Below are 13,524 nucleotides of genomic sequence, written 5' to 3'. Positions count from 1 at the left end.
AGTTCTTTGTTGCAGAAATAAAATGAGGTAAGCCCCTCCCCTTGGACTGGGAGCACACCCCTAAGGCAGAGGGCACCAAGGGACGTGTGGAGGAGAGATGAGTGAATTTAGGTACATCCCTAGGCACGGAACAAATCCTTCCATATTATGATCACCAAATGTTCCTTCTTGAATAATTAGAGAAAACTGACTCCCCCCCCCAATAATTAAATAACATAAGGTCTTTGTTAATAAGACAGAGGAAGTTCATCTTAGAACCTTTATGGCCATTTCCACAGAGAATGAACTTTGGTTGGAGTGATAAGAAAACTGTGTTTTAAGTCAAACTGCCTCCAAATTAGCAAAAACATTTAGACTTACCGATTTCCATCAAATGCACTTGTGTAAACACGTTCCTACAGGCCTCTGCATGAGGCGCCTCTGCTGCCATTCTCATTTGGAAGGTAGCCCTTTCTGCTTCTGTGTGTGGCCTGTCCCTTTATTTTTTTCCCTCTCAAGTCTCAGAACAATTTCAATGACAGAATTTGCATTCTCCAGTTCACCAAAGCCATATTTATGGGCACGGAATGCACATTTCAGATGTTGACTGGCCACATGTAAAATCCTAATTTGATTTCCTTTTGGGGCCTGTGATGGAAAGTGCGCTGCCTACATTAGATGCAGATGAGTTTCAGGTTCAGAAACATCTTAAATATCAGCTCTATAAAACCCTAAAGGCCCATGATGTCGGTGGAGTTTTTTTAAATGAAATGTTTTATTTTAACATAGCTGGAGATGCACAAGTAGCTGTAAAAATTCCCCAGGGAGGCTCCCTGGAGACTCTGCCCAGTTTCCCCCAGCAGAGACACCTCTAAAACCACAGTGCAATGGAATGTGGACATCGAGGCAGTCAAATTAGTGTCACTACAACACCACGTTTTGTCCTTTAAAGGCGGTATCACTGTCTCTCCTTCCCTCCTTCCACACATCTCCTTAACCTCTGATAACCACTGATGTGTTCTCCATTTCTAGAACTTTTACTTCTTTTCAGGAAGTGCAATGGTTAATTTTCTAACTGAGCCATGAATTGCCCAGGTAATTGGCTAAACCTTCTTTCTCCTTTCTTTCTTTCATCTTTCTTTCTTTTCTTTCTCTTTCTTTCTTCCCTCTTTTTATCTTTTGTTTGTTTGGGGTCTTAGAACTTTAATCTGGTAGATATTACCTTTAAGCTATACCCCCAGGTCCTTTTCATATTTTTTTTTTAATGTTTGAAGCAGGGTCTCACCCAGGTGCTGAGAGTCTTAATACATTGTTGAGGCTGTCTTCAATCCTGGGACCTTCATGTTTCAGACCCCAAGAACTGGGACAATAGGCGTGTGCCACCACACCCAGCTAAGCCTCATGTCTGAGTTTATTTGAGTGGGTTTCTCAAAGCATTTGAATTAGTGGAGTCAGTAAACAGATTGCCCTCTCCAATGCGAGGGGGCCTCGACCAGTCCTCTGTGGGCCTGAGGAGCTAGAATCTGGGTTTTTTCCCGCCTTGGGCTCAGATTTACACATCAGTCCTCTTGGTCCTTGGGCTTCCAGATCAGAGCTGAAACTGACGCCTTTGTCTTTCCTGGTTCTCAGGCCTTCATACTTGGATTCGAACATATAGCATCATTACTCCTGGTTCTGCTGTTGGTCTTGGACTGGGATCCCTGGGTTTTATCGCCTGCCAAGGCAGACTGTTGGACTCAGCCTCCATAATGGTGTCAACATTCACACACACACACACACACACACACACACACGGAATGATTATTTATGTACATACACATATACATATATACTATTGTTTGCATTATATAAATGAAATATATATGTATATATGTTTCCTAGTTGTTTGTATTCTCTGAAAATATATACATTTCCTATTATTTGCATTATATATATATATATATATATATTATTTGCATATACGTTTTTCTCTACGGTCTGTGTTTTCTGTTCTCTAGTGTGTCCTGCAGAGTGAGTGTCCGGGGCCAATGGATGTCCACCAGCTGTGTCCAGTGGTTCCTTTCCACTGTACGCTAGCTGGGCCCGCTGTTGTCACTCTTTTTCTCTGTTTTTAATGATTCTAAGGAGTGCGTGGTGCTGCCCCGTCGCAGTTCTCTTCTGCATTTCCCTGTTGTCTAACGATGTTTGACATATCCTCACAAACTCATTTGACATCTCCATGGACTCCTGGTTGAGCGCCTTTTGGTGTCCTGCCTGTTTCATGGTTGAACTGTTTCCTCCCTTGCATTCCAGTTTAGAGAGTTTTGTATTTTGTAGAAACTAGTCTGTTGTCATATGTCTGGCTTGTAAATATTTTCTCCCACTTATAACCTTGTCTTTTAATCCATTTTCAGCCTTTTCAGAGTAAAACATGTGGTCTGTAGTTTCATTTTTATATTTTTGCCAGAGTTCAATTGATCTTTTCTAAATCATTATTTTAATATCAAACCTTAGCCATGTGCACCCATTTCTAGTTGGTAAAGGTTCTCTACGGTACATCTCTTTTGTACATTTACCACTTCATGCACGCTGAAGCCCTTGGTCCTTGTCCTACCAGGTGAGCACTCCCTTTTGAACTCCCACCATGACACCCGCGGGCTGACACAGCTGGTGTGCGCCCTCGCAGAGCAGGCACCATGGGTTTGAATGTTCAGGAGCCAGAGCTGTGTGCCAAATAAACCTTGTTTCTTTAGAAGTTACCGGCCGAGAGTTTCACCAAAGTAACAGAAACTGGAACATTATGGGAGTGCCACGTTTAGTAGTGAAGCACTGGGAGGATTTCCTGTTTAGTTGTGAAGCACTGGGAGTTTTCTCCTGCTTTTATCACTATATTTACAATGAGCTTCTTATAAGCAACATATAGTTGGGTCGTGGGCTTCAATTTATGTTTTTACACTCCCTACATTGGCATGTTGCCATCATTTACATTTCTATTGATATGCTGGTATTTAAATCTTGTTTATTTTTTATGTTTCTGTTCCTTTTTTGTGTCTAACCATGGGTGGCATAAACACTTATTTGCCTGTAGATTTTAGCGTAATTGTGCAGGGCACTTTTAGACGTTGTGCTAGGTATTGCATCGTGCGTGCCATGCTGCACTCCACTGGCGGTGTCACTTTACCAGTTTGGGTGGAGTGTGGGGCACTTAGTTCTGTTTATGAGCCTTTTTTCTCTCTTACGTGTAACACAAATTTCAATACTTCTTCTACGTACATCTAAAAACTCATCAATGTTATCACGTCAAAATATGTTGAGAAGAACTAAGAGACAAGAACACTGCATCTCATTCCACCCCGTCTCTGCTTACAGTGTCCTGTCTTACTGATGTTCCAAAGGTCCTTCTTTTTCTTTTCTGCCTAGGGAACATTCCTCAGCCATTTGTCTACGGGAGATTCGTTGGCAACATGTCCTCCTTTTTCTCCTTCATTCTGCTCTTCAGACCGTACCTGGATTTTTTTTTTTATGGTTATGGTATTTTTTAGTTCTAAAATTTCCACTTGACTCTTCCTTATGCCTCCACTTCTCTGATGAAACGTTTTATTTCTCATCTGAGGCATTACCTGTTTGCCCTTTGTTTTAAGTCGCTTTGTATTTGCTCATGGAAGTATTTTACTGTAGCTTCTTTGAAACGTGTCTCAGACAATTCTAACACCTTTACCATCTCAGCTGGCTTCTATTGATTATCTCTTCTCATTCATTTGATGTCTTCCTGAGTCTTGCATTGGCAATATTTCTTTGAAACCTGGCCTTTCTAGATAATCGGAAGACTTTAGGTCTGATTTAAGCTTCCTGCATTGCCTGGCTTTCCAAGACAGATCTGGTATGATAGGGAGGGACTATTACCTTTTTGCCATCCGGTGGGAGCAAAAGTCCATATTTCCTACTTGTACTCGATCAATACCTCAATGGGGTGCCCCTCATTACTACAGTTGGGGTACAGTGGCATTTCTTTAAAGGATTCTCCAGGATTTCCCTGGCTGAGGGGGCCACCAGGGCCCCATTAATACCTCCTGCGTGACAAGCACTGACTCTAGTGGAGAAGTCTGGACACTCTACTGACCTCCACTCACACCACCTGGCACCGGGCACAGGTGACAGGCCACTAAGGGGGTGGGACTGCTCCCATGGAGTCCCCACTGCACTGCAGCAGGGTAGGGTGAAATTCCAGCCACCTACTCAGTGTCCTCTGACTCCATCCATGGGAGACTTGAGGTGCTGGACTCCAGCCTTCCAGGGATGAAAACCTCATTCCCCCAGCTGGGCCTTAAGGAGCAAAGGTAGAGGTGCCATCACTTTCTCTGTGGCTTGCAACACAGCAGTTACTTTATGGACTTTTTCTGTCTTGCCAGCCTTCCTGCTTCCTCATTCTTTGTCTAGAGGGAGCAAACTTAGGGGGGATAATGTTTTCATTTGGATATTTGATGTTTCTGAGTGCTGGCTGCTCTAGCACCCAATCTGGAAAATATGAATTCTTCTAAAATCTCAAAAATCTGTTCACAGGCATTTTGTTCCTGGGGTCTTGGAGTGCTGGATTTCTTTCTTTCTCTCTTTCCACACGAGTGCTATGTTTTATCAATTCTTTTTTCTTTTTTTTTTAATTTTATTTTATTGGTGCACTGTATTCATACATCATAGTGGGATACAAACTTTTGTAGACATACATGCACACATCGCCCAGTCAGCCCCCACCCGATCCCCACCCCATTCTCTCCCCATCCCTCCTTCCCATGCTTGGCTTAGTGGTTGACATCTAGTATTATAGCAATTTATCCAAAATTAAAAATGATAATCTCACATAACAGTTTCATTTGTCTGATACCAAGCGTTTGATGATTTAAAGATAGCATTTCAATATTTCTTTTTGCTTTCTTTCTTACTAGAGCATATTTTTTTCTGTTTTTTTAGGTGAAACTATCATATATTTATATATTTATTTTTCAGAAAAAAAATCTATCCTAATATGGAATATGAATTCTAGATACCCAAAACGATCTTGAAAAAGAACAAAGCTAGCAGATATATATTTTCTGATTTCAAACCATATAAAGCTACAATAATTGAAACAGTGTAGTACTGTTCTAAAGGCAGATATATAGACCATTGGAGTTAAATACAAGCCTAGAGCTAAATTCTTCCCTATATTGTCAAGTTATTTTTGACAAGGTTTCCACGAACATTTGGTGGTGGAAATAATAATCTTTTAACTAAATATTGTTGAAAAATAATAATTACATGGAAAAGAATAAAATTGGACCTTTACCTAATCCCATATACAAGTATTAACTCAAAATAGATAAAAGACCTAAATATAAATCTTAAGACTATAAACTTTTAGGAGAAAATCTGGGTCATAAAACCTCACAACATTGAAATTGGCAGTGATTTCTTGGATATGATTTCAATGGCACAGGCAACAGAAGAATATACAAACTCCCTAAAAAATAAAAGAAAATATTGTATATCCAAAGACAATGTAAACAGAGTTAAAAGTTACTAATAGAATGGGATAAAATATTTCCAAATGCTATATCTGAAGGTATATTAATATTCCAAATAGAAATCCTAAAAATTAACAACAATAAAGGCAAACAATACAACTTAGAGATAGGTAAAAGACTAACATAAATAATGAATCTCCACAGATAACCAATCTTAGTTGTCTGTTGGATGGAAAATCTTGTTTCTCTGGTTCTGGTGAGTGTTACCTATTTCTTCTTTGTAGTTAATCTCTTTGAGTATTTTCTCTAGCACTGGTTTTGAAGACATAAATTCCTTCAGTTTCTGTTTGTCATGGAAGCTTCTTATTTCTCCATCTAATTTGATAGGAAGTTTTGCTGGATAGGAAATTTTTGGCTGGAAGTTGTTTTCTTTCAGAGTTTGGAATATGTTACTCCAAGCCCTTCTGGCTCTCATGACTTGGTTTGGGAAGTCTGGAGTGATTCTAATTGGTTTGCCCCTGAATGTCAGTTGGCCCTTTGTTTTTGTTGCCTTTAAGATTCTCTGCTTGGCTTCCACATTGGTCATTTTGACAATTATATGGCGTGGGGATCCTCTTCTCCGATCCTGTCTAAAGGGAGTTCTATAAGTTTCCTGGATCTGTGTATCAACCTCTTGCTCTATATTTGGAAAATTTTCTGCTATTACTTCCTTGAAGAGATTGTTGATCCCTTTGGTATCACTTTCTTTTCCCTCCTCTATTCCAATTATTCTTAGGTTAGCTCTCTTAAGATGGGCCCATATTTCTTCAGTTTCAGATTCCTGCTGTTGGATATTTTTTCTAGATTAGAAACTATGCATTCATTTTTGGATTGCTCATCTTCTAAGAGCGAGATTCTGTTCTCCATGTGGTCTATTCGGTTGTTTGTGCTTTGAATTGAGGCCTTTACTTCATTAATTGCATCCTTTATCTCTTTTTGACTCTCTCTGAGTTCTTTTCGAAGCACCTCTATTATTTCTACAGTTATTTTCCTGATTTGATCTTCTAGAAATCTCTGATTTTCTGTTTTATCAGGTTCTGATGTTGTGGGGTTGTGCACATTCATTACTCCAGTGTTATTCCTCTTTCCCATGATTTCGGAGGTTTGTGCCTTCTCTGGGTTCTTCCCTTGGGTCACTATGGCTTCACTTAAGGTGCTCTGGATCTCGAGTCTGTATTATCTCAGACCCCACTACTCCTTTACTGGGTTGTATCACAGAGTCTCCGACCCAGGGAGTCGATAGAGGCTGCTTTAAACTATGGGGGGTGCCAGGTTGCACGTTCTCCTATGGTGTGATATCTCTGCCACCACCACTCCCTCACTGGGTAAAGTCCCAGGAGGCCCAATACTGCTATTTCTCCTCTGTGGCCCGCAATTTGACTCACTGTTCTTGAGTACGCAGATGTAGCTGTACTGGACTCGGTGAATTCACTGCTGCTGCCGCCGCCGGTGGCAATATGGCGCCTCTGCCACGCCCTCGGCCATGAGGCTGGCGTATTTTTTCTTCTCTGGTTTTGATTTCCACTCTGAATCCCTGCAGCGTGTGCTGAGCTCAGCCACTGGGAGCTTTAAATGCTGTCTGCGCCGAAAGATCCCGCCTGGCTGTTCCGCAGCGGCTCACCTGGCTTGCTGTAGCCGTCCGTTGAGTTCGCCGCTGCCGCTGGCAGTATGGCGCTGCTGCCGCGTCCTCGGGCGCATGTGTCTCCTCTGTGGCCCTGAGCTCTGTTCTCAGTCCGCTTTCTCTCTGGAGCCTGGTGGGTTTTTTTGTTTTTCTGGTGATGGTGTTTTCTGGCTATGAAAGGCGCTCTTTTTGTGGTAATGGAGATTGGTTGTTAGCGGGACTCTTAAGCCCCGCTTTTCTCGGTCGCCATCTTCCCGGAAGTCTATCAATTCTTTTTTCTATGGCCTGAGATTTTTGCATCTTGTTTAATAAAACTTTCCCTGTACACAAAGTCAAATACGTCTCAATATTTGCATCTTGCTTAAGAAAACTTTTTCTGTGTCTGAGGTCCAATGAACTTCTCTACATTTTCTTCTAATCGTTTAATTTCCCCACCTTTAGATATTTCAATCCAGCTAGCCTTTATATTTGTGTAGGACGTGAGGTAGGGATCTCAGTCGCCCAGAACACTATTCAGCTGCCTCTCCTTTCCTCTGCCTTGCACCTGCACTTCTGCTGTGTTCCAAATACCCACACAGAGGAGGATCAGTTTCTATGCCATGTCTGGGTGTTGTTTTGTATTTTCAGCATGGCTCACAAGTGTTTATGAGGATTATGTGCTTTCGGCAAAAGGTGTAGTGATTTATTGGTGTGTGTGCTGATAGGAATGGTCCTGGTGTGGGGCCAGACAAAGAGGCAGAAATGAAGATCATCGTTACAGTAATGATATTCCTGAGTGGTCCAGAGAAGAGGGGAGCCCAGGTGGCTCTTATGAGGTGGGCATAGAGACGTAGGCTCATGATAGTAGAGGGAACTGTCTCTTGTGATAGTTTCTGCTATTTCCTTGAAAAGGAAGCAAGATCATCATCAGCTGTGAGCACAGAGGTAGATACCGTTGAAAATAGAAAGAAAACTCATCCTGAGGAGAGTGGTGGGTTTGAGCTTGCGGTGAGTGTTTATTAGGGTTTGTGACCTTCTGTCTTTCAAACCTACTTGGAATCACAGGGTCAGTAGAAACCCACAGCTTCCATGCCCCATGCTCCAGATCAACCAGTCAGCTCCCAGAGTCTCCACTGGACCAAATCCTTGGCTGGCCTGTGTGTGACCTTATGCCTGATCTCATCCCTGGATCTGAAAGTCTCTTGGTACCCATGACGGTCGTCATATTTTTTGTTGTCGCTGTTTGTCACAGGGAATGAGTGACATCAGCAGATGGTGATGGTTTCCTAGCTTCCTCGTGCATCAAGACGTGGTTGCCCTTTTCTTAGAAAGATAAGAATGAATGCCTGCCAAGTCCTTGAGCCCCTTCAGAGAATCACAGCGGCCATCTCCTAGCTTTCTCTTACTAGAACAAGAAAAATGAGGCTGAATCTTCCTTCCCTATGTCGTGGAGATAAGAAACCATGATAGGTCACAAGAATGGCCCCCCATTTCTGTACCTGCAAGGTGGTGACTGGGCTCCCAGTCTCCTTCACAATCCTAACTAGAGCTTGCTGTGAAGCTCACCATGGGGAACGAGAAAGGCCCGCTGTGTCTGCTCCGGAGCCAAGCACCATCCTGGCTCAGATTCCCACGCTGCAGGCCAGGCCAAATGCTCTTCAGTTTGCTTTGGGAGAGGAAATTTAGGATCAATAACATCACTTACTGGTCTTAGGCTGTGAAACCCCCTTCACTGTTTTTCACAAAATCCACATCAGGCCTCATGCAAAATGCTATCACTCTCTCCTGAGGTACATAAGACAAGCCCAACTACTTAAATGATTCTAGAAGACCCTGTGTGTTTCAACACACCAGAGACACTGGTACCGAACGCAGCCCGGAGAGGCTAGAACATTCCGCCATATTGCTGCCTTTTTCTCAAATGCGATATTCACAACTTCACTGGCAGGCAAACCGAGCCTCGGTTAGACCATGGCGCACAAGCATAGCAGCATCTGCTAAATATAATCCAGTGCCATCGGTGCGCAGTAACCGGGGCTCTCAGGGACCAGGTGCTGCCAGTTCCAGGTCCCCAGGAGCACGCTCTTAGAGGTGGCATATGTGTTATCACACTTGTATTTACATGCTAAGGAAATATTTTACTGCTTCTTAGTGTTCAAAATAGCTGCCTTTCAGATGTTTGCTGATAAGTGCATACTCTGAGATTTATTTTGAGCACGAGATGCAACAACTTTAAGTCTTATCTGCCAAACAGCTCATTCTATTGACAAACTATAATCAACCTTAAAAATAACTAGGGGCACACCTGGAGCAATGAACTGAGACCAAAGCCTTAATTTCCCACGTTACCGGGGGAACACAATCCCTCGCAGGTACGAATAGATAAAACAGCAGGGCCATTTACATGTACGTTTTTAGCTGAGAGGAATGTAGGACAATTTCAGTACGAGCTAGCCTCCCTCCTCCTCCATTTCCCACCTGTATTTATGGGTCCCTTTTCCATTAATGGTGCAGGAAATGCATTAATAAATCACTATGCTTCTGAAGTCTGTGCACAAAATGCTGTGATCTTAAGATTCAGCTACAGGACTCTGTCAGGGGAGCAGGGACAGGAAAGAAAAGATGGCATCTCTGATTGAATGGGAAGAGAAGAGGGTGTATGTGGCTGGCTGCGAGGGGTATCTGCAACAGAGGGAAAGGTCCTAAAGGATACCGCACCCTGCTCCGTCTACCACACAGCAGAACAAAGGTTATGCCTGGGAGGAACCCTGCCTGCTCACCTCCCTCTTTTCCAGCCTTTCCAGCATCCGCATTAAGACAGAAATCCTCTCTGAAGGAGCTTATCCTCCAGGAGCCGCCATCCCCGGCAGGAATTAATCAGGGGTTGCAAGCTCTCTGCAAATAATCATTATTCACAGATATTAATGGTGAATCAGGCAGCCTGCAGTCAGAAAAAAATGTGTTTGCTTCCCCTCTTTGCACCCACTGGTAGAAGACATGGACACATTTTTTTAACCTCTATCAACCTCAGTTTCTTTGTTGACAAGTTCAAAGTCCTGTTCCTACTTACTGGTCGGATCACTTCAAGGTGAAATCAGAGGATTGTGCATCAATCCGTGGGCCAGAGCTGGGCATACAGTCGGTGCTTAGAGCATGTGTGCTGTCAAGCTTGGTGCCCTTTGCCATATGGCCATGTTCAGGAGCTCAGCAGAATCTAGAAAGGTTTCTTTCTCTGAAGAGATGCCACCTTGAATCCCAAGTAAAACCTCAAAATGGTATGTCTCCCAGATACATGCATTGTCACGTAATGTTGGGTTTCCTTGCGCATGTGAAGGTTATATTCATACTATATTGTGTTCTGTTAAGTGTGCAATAGCACAATGTCCAGAAAACAAATGCATCTGCCCTCAGTCAAAATGCTTTATTGTGAAAAATGCTAACAGTCCTCTGAGCCTTCGGCAATCTTTTAGCTGAATCAATCAATCAATCAATCATCAATATCAAGGCTATAAGATATGAAAGAACTTTCTTTGGGTCTTAGGATTGCCCCAGGAGGAACAGGTTTTGAGAAAATGAGTGTTCCGAGGAGGGAACAGGGGATGAGGTTTAAGAAGCTCAAATCACAATGACACAAGGTGTTTTGAAAGAACTAAAATTGTTTCTGGCAATTGCTAATGCTCATGAGTCGATAGCGATTACTCAGTAACAATCTCTAGGTACAGTTTCTGGGACATTTGTGAAACTGAGAATGGAGGTAGTCCCTGGCTTTCATTTCAGGACGCCTTCCTTGACCACAGTGCTTCCATCATGGGTCGAGTCCTAGCAGTTGGAGGACCTTGCCTCCATGTTGATGGTGCTGACTGGTCACAGGGGTGGCTGCTGATGGCCGTGGCGGCTGCATCCATTTCTTATATTGAGACAACAATGAAGTTTGCTGCGTCCTCTGACGTTTTCTTTCATGAAGGACTTTTCTATAGGAAGGTATGGTGTTTTTATAACATTTTTACACACAGTAGAGCTTCTTTCAAGTTGAAACCAGTCCTCTTGAACCTCGTCTCTGCTTTATCAGCCAGATCAATGTATATTCTAGACTGTTCCTTGTCATTTCAACAGTGTTCACAGAATCTCCATCAAGAATATATTCCATCTCAAGAAAACGCTTTCTTTGGTGAGAGATGGGTGGAGAGGGGAGACTAAAGAAGAAGACACTTCGATTCAATGAATACATATATGAAATTATCAATGCCAATCTCAATATTGTGTATGGAGAAAGTGAGGGGTGGGGTGAGACTTGGGGCAAATCTCACTAAGTGCTGTGGGCGTGGATGTCTGTCCCTATCACTCTCAACTTCATTATAATATGTGATTACAATGCACCAATGAAAGTATATTCAAAGAAAGAAAGAAAACACTTTCTTTGCTCATCCCTTTAATCCCAGTACTTGGGTAGCTGAGATAAGAAGATCATAGGTTCAAGGCTAGCCTCAGAAATTTAATGAGACCCTAAGCAACTTAGCAAGATCTTTTTAAAAAAAAATCAATAAATGGTAGCTTGGACATAGAACGCCCCTGGGTTTGATCCCATTTAAAAAAATGAAATTTTGAAAATTTTCAAGAATTACCAAAATCTAACACAGAGACACGGATTGAGCACATTCAATGTGAAAAAACAAACAAACAAGTGGCCCAAAGACTTTCTCAAAATAGGTGCAGTAAAATGAGGTGTGCCCGTTCCAGGACCTGCTTCCTGCCTAACTGACCATGGCAGACCCCTCATTGGGCAGGCTCCTCTGTGCAGACTCTTCAACATATGGAAGTTTTGTTTTCAGGGAGAAAAGGTCACTTCCACATAAGCAGTTGATGTTCAGTGCATAATAGAATGAAGGATTCGGCCAGGAGGGAGATGGACTGTTGCTACGGTCTCCCTGCAAGGTAACGAGAAACATTAAAAATGCATTTGGCCCTGATAGGTTGAATTCATTTTAACTGGCATAAATAGGACAGATGAGCTATTCAAATGTCTGAAGAGCACCATATAATGAAATATTGATCATCTGCTCACGGCTCTGGCAGGAGGGGCCAATAATTTGTTTTCCCTCAGAATTAGTATTTGGTGACGCCAGCAATGAATTATCTATGGCCAGCTGAAGCCCTGCATCCAGTTTTATTTACCTGTACAGTCTGAGATCTCATTGATCAAAGTTTAGTGGGGGGGAGATAGAGCTTTCAATTCCTAATCCTTAAAGAGTCCCGGATGGATACTCTATATGTCCTTGAGGTATCTCTGATTAACAACCCATTTTTAAACCTCTTCTTAGATTATTTAACCATAATAACAGTTTATTCATAGTGCTTTTGTTTTTTATTCAGAGATATGTAGAGATTGGCCGCTGCCGTTATTTGCCTTTAAAATAAAACGTAGAGGGTTTGGAGGTGCCAAGCTGGAGTGGTACTGCAGGAAAATCCTGACCAGAGTAAAATTCCATGCCCTTCATGCAGAGAAGACGCTATTGGCACAGATTTCTTTTCATTACATTGCTTGGGAAAACCAAGATCCATGGGTTTTTTTTCCCTTTACTGCAAAGAAAACTCATCTTAGAATGATAGACTCTCCAGATCCCCAGAATGTAATATGTGCATAGAGGTGGATTTTGTTACTCTTCTCTCCAGAGAATTTGACGCTCTTCTGCTGAGACTGGATTTTCAATTCATGTAAAGGTGAATTCTCAAGTAACAGGATTCAAATCCCACTCAGGCTCAGTAATCTCTACTCCTCTGCCAGCTCCTCTGCGCAGGCGCCTCCCAGGGACACCAGCACTTTCCCTGTGCCCCTCGGGGTCTCAGCCCTTCACCATGCACACCCCAGCTCAGGTCCTCGGTCCACAGCACACTTTATTATTATTATTATTTTTTATGGTACTGGGGATAGAACTCAGGGGCATTCTACCTCCGAGCTCTGCCCTCAGTCCTAATTTTAATTCTTTATTTTGAAACAGGGTCTCACTGAGTTTCAAAGGGCCTTACTAAGTAGCTGAGGCCAACCACGAACTGTGATCCTCCTGTCTCAGTCTCCCAAATGCTGGGATGACAAGTGTGCGCCACCACACCCTATATCTAAACCCACCTTCCTCACTGACTGGGAGTGAAGTTAGGTATTTTCGTTGACATTGTTATGATTCCCTCCGGAGCTCATGATTATCGTTTAGAAGTTCTGGGTCAGTATCTCAAAAAGGATGTAAGGAGGACTTCTAGGTCTGCTTTCCCCCGGCAATGTGTGCCAGAGAGAACAGCACTGGAGCTATGGCTGATCTGAGCGTCCACCTGCAAACCTCACCAACAACTCTCTCTCACCATCCTGTCTCCACCCATTGATCCCCCAGGACTCAGAAGATCCTCAACACACCCTCTTTCTCTGCACCCACTGCCCCT

The sequence above is a fragment of the Muscardinus avellanarius genome, assembly GCF_963383645.1.
Source record: "Muscardinus avellanarius genome assembly, chromosome: 19".
NCBI lineage: Eukaryota > Metazoa > Chordata > Mammalia > Rodentia > Gliridae > Muscardinus > Muscardinus avellanarius.
Note: the sequence above shows the minus strand (reverse complement) of the source record.